Source organism: Ixodes scapularis, unplaced genomic scaffold (assembly GCF_016920785.2).
Source record: "Ixodes scapularis isolate PalLabHiFi unplaced genomic scaffold, ASM1692078v2 ptg001080l_1__unscaffolded, whole genome shotgun sequence".
NCBI classification, from domain to species: Eukaryota; Metazoa; Arthropoda; class Arachnida; order Ixodida; family Ixodidae; genus Ixodes; species Ixodes scapularis.
The window spans coordinates 92,753-96,760 of NW_024610096.1; the positions used below are offsets into that span (position 1 = coordinate 92,753).

The window sequence follows — 4,008 nt, forward strand, 5'->3', positions numbered from 1 at the left end:
TTTATGTAAGAAACCTGAGACTATCGAGCGCGTTTTCATTTTTTGCTGGGATGCGGTATTTTTTTGGGACGTGCTCCAGCGCACGTTGAAGAAACAACTGTGCATTAGCCAATCAGTTATACGTTTCTTGAATGTGAGTAACGATGATGGCATACCTTTTGATATGATTATGTTGTTGGGTTTGTGCAGTATTTGGAGGTCGCGCATGGCGGTCCGGCATGCCGACCCTAGTGTGAAAGAAGTGCATCATTATTTTTTCAGCCTTGTTAAGCAAGTGGAAAGTGTTTTTTCAAACCGTAAAACGAAACCCGAGTGGCTAGAAATTTGTAAACCGCTCCTCGAAATGCGAGGATTTTAATGTACCCTGCAATAAGTCTTGCAGAGTATTTTTTTTAAAGTGACATTGCCGTTTTTGCATTCGTCCTGCAATAAAGAAATAAAAAAAAATCCTCGTTAGTATAGTGGTCAGTATCCCCGCCTGTCACGCGGGAGACCGGGGTTCGATTCCCCGACGGGGAGCATATTTTTTTTTTTTTTTACACCCAGTTTTTTGTTTTACTTTATTGAAAAGTCCATGCTGCGCTAGAGTTCCCGTCCCGCTATTCCCGTCTCTCCTCGTTAGTATGATTCCACTTCCGGCCGCCGAAGCGAAAGGACGTGCGATCATGAGCTCCGTCGGAGCGGTTTCAGCGGCCTCATTGGGCCGCGGTAACAGGACCGAGGAAGGAACGCAGGAATACTCCGTTGTTTTGCCACCACTGCCAACTGGGTCAGTTGTTTTAAATACTGTTTTCCTTCACGCCGACATCAAGGGACGGCCTTACCACGTCGAAGAGTTCCGCGACGCCCTGGTTCGTCTCGCCTTACTGCCCGAGGTTATCGCCCTTGGGGCGTATCAAATGAACCATGTGTGGGCGGTGACCTTCAAAAGCGAGGAGGGCAAAAAGAAGTTGCTGGCCGCGTCCGAGCTCGTCGTAAAGGGCCGTCGGTGCATCGTCATCGATCCAAGCAACCAGGACGTGCGGATCAAACTGCATTGGCTGCTCTACAACGTCGCTGACGACGACGTGCGGGCAGCTCTGGCTCCGTACGGAAAAGTCGTCGAAGTTGCCAAGGAGAAGTGGCGCGTCGATGGCTGCGGAAGCGTCGGCACAATGACGCGCACGGCGGTCCTCCGTCTCAAGGGAGGCGTGACTGTGGACGACATCCCGCACCAGCTGCGGGTCGGCGGCGAGTTGGCCCTCGTCGTGGTGCCAGGTAGGGCCCCTCTCTGCCTGCGATGCCAACGGACGGGACACATCCGCAAGGAGTGTCGCGTCCCCAGGTGCAACGTCTGCCGGCGGTTCGGCCACGAGGGCGCCCAGTGCGTGCGGACGTACGCGGCGGCCACGGCCCCTGTGGGGAGCGACGAGAAATCGGAGCTTCTCATGGACGAGGCCGACGCCGAGGAGGCCGCTGCGGGCTCTGTTGGCACGTCCCCGGGTGCCACGCCTGCGCCCGTGGGCGACGCGGCGACCAGCGTGGACGGCACGGCACAGGGTGCGGACGCGACGCTGAAAGCGGCGCTGCGGGACTGTTCGGCCGGCGAAGTGACCGCGCCGAGCACCAGGCATGCCAAGGCCCACGACGACGGGAACGCAGAGGCCGTCGGAGATGTGCCCATGGACGACACCGTGGCCTCTGCAAGTGGCCTGACCACGAAGCGAACCAGGGAAGACGGCGGCATAGACCCCGCCGCGGCAAGCCAGGAGGAGCCGCCCATCAAGACGGCGCCCATCAGGAGAATGCGCATCACCCCGAAACCGAACATTCCCGTGGACGAGAGGAGGGCGGCCAAGCCACCCCCTTGAGTGTGTGGGACAGAGCCCGATTGGGACCTCGGAGTCTGCGCGACGGGCAGTCAGTCGCCACCACTGCGTCGCGACAGAGCGAAGGCTGTACGGTCCGAGGTAAGCGCCATACGGTCTGTCTTTTCTTTGAATGGCCATCAGCCTAGAGGCAGCCCTACGTTTTGCCACGATTAACGTACGCGGGCTAGCGGCGAGGCGGCGGCAATACCAACTTAGCAGGTTGTTTGCGGACAACGAGCTAGATATTATCGCCGTCCAGGAAACCAAAGTGGAAAGCCAAGAACAGACAGACCGTATGGTGCAGCCTTTTCGAGCTCTCTTTAATGTCTGTGTCTCTTAAGCCTGGTTCAGACAGTTGCGTTTGACTGCGTTTGACTGCGTTGCGGCAGCGAGAAACCAGGACATCCCTGCTGCATATGTCGCGTGCCAAGAGGATTCCTTGAATTGGATTCCATGCTTCATATGAAGCACAGTTGTGTAGGTGACTCGCTTTCGGTTCTCGACGCAACGCAGTCAAACGCACTCAAACGCAAGTGTCTGAACCGGCCTTTATGCTGTCGGGACGTCGGGAGGGTGCTGTTTGTTTATTCGCAGATCAGTTGGCGCTGTCGAGACGGCTGTAGGCGCGAGCGCTTTTGGCCGCTTCGTTTTTTGTGATTTTTCTTATTCAAATGTTGAATGGCGCGTGATTTGTGCATACGCCCCAAATCGCGAACGCGAACGCAAAGAATTTTTTGAAAGTCTCAGTCCGTATCTCGAATGTAATAGAGCTATTGTTTTTCTGGGTGATTTTAATTGTGTTTGCACTCTAGAAGATCGTTCCGGCCAAGTACGCCTACACGACCAAAGTGCTTTTTATTTAAACGATATCGTTGGGAAGAACGCTTTAGAAGACGTTGGATACTGCGCGTCTAACGGCAACGTACAGTTCACACATTTTCAAGGTTATAGTCACGCGCGACTGGATAGGGCGTATATTTCACTAGACCTTATTCACTTATGCAGCCAATACGCGGTTCAGCATGTTTCTTTTAGTGATCACGCGATGGTTATGTTCACCTTGGGTAACAGAGGTAAAGCAAAAAAAATGGAATTGGTCACTGTGGAAGTTAAACAGTAGTCTGGTGAAGGACGAAGTGTTTAGAGCTGCCGTCAAAGAGTCTTTTAGGACGTTACACGAAAGTGAACAAGCAAGGTGGGGGGTAAGGTGGGAACTTTTGAAAGAAGAGGTAAAAATGAACGCGATAGAAAGAAGTACTATATTAAACCATCAGAAAACGAGGAAAGAGAACGAGCTGAGGCGCCAATTGAACGTCATTCTAATCGAAGAAAGCTTAAAACCCGGCGAGTTTCAACAGGAAATAAGGAACATAAAGAATCAATTGGAAGTGATCGATGCTGAAAGATACAGGGGCGCCGTTGTGAGGGCGCGATCCGAAAAGCTTTGGTTGAGCGAAATGCCTAATAAGCGTGCGCTGGGCGATGAAAAAAGGTACGCGCAGCGAAATGAGATAAGAGAAATTTGCTGCCATAATACAGTCACTCGTGATAAGAAAGCAATCGAGCGGGCATTTGTTGAGCATTATCGCCATCTTCTCGGGCAGAGCACACAACAAGGGGAGGGTTTTGATTCGGAATTCTTATCTTTGATGCCCCAACTCGACGAACACATCCGTGATAGTTTAGAGACACCGATTAGTGTTCACGAAATTCAGATAGCCATCGACGACCTCAGCACTGGAAAAACACCCGGACCAGATGGTCTTGGCGCCGAATTTTATAAGGAGTTTAAAACTGAGGCCGCGTATGTTCTCCAAAAAGTGCTAATCGAGGCGTACGAAAACAATAGATTGCCACCGTCATTTTTAAGAACACATACGGTACTTATTCCGAAGTCAGACGATCCAGTTAAGCTTTTGTCCGTTGCTTCTTACAGACCGATAAGTTTAGCAAATGTAGATTATAAAATCTACATGAAAGTTTTAACCACACGATTACAGAGTGTTATCCAATGTCTTGTAGGGTCGCATCAGACTTGCGGCATAAAGGGCCGAACTATTGGCACTAACGTACATGTTGCAAGAAGCATTTTGGAATGTTGTGACGCTCTCGACGGCCGAGTTGCAATGTTGCAGCTCGACCTCGAGAAAGCTTTTGA

The 4,008-nt window shown here is 51.8% G+C and overlaps 1 non-coding gene across 1 annotated transcript; it reads left to right on the forward strand.

The window, feature by feature from the left end:
• The first annotated feature begins 447 nt into the window (after positions 1 to 447).
• On the forward strand, positions 448 to 519 carry Trnad-guc. The gene has a single exon. It is a non-coding gene; the product is annotated as a tRNA-Asp (tRNA).
• Positions 520 to 4,008: the final 3,489 nt, after the last annotated feature.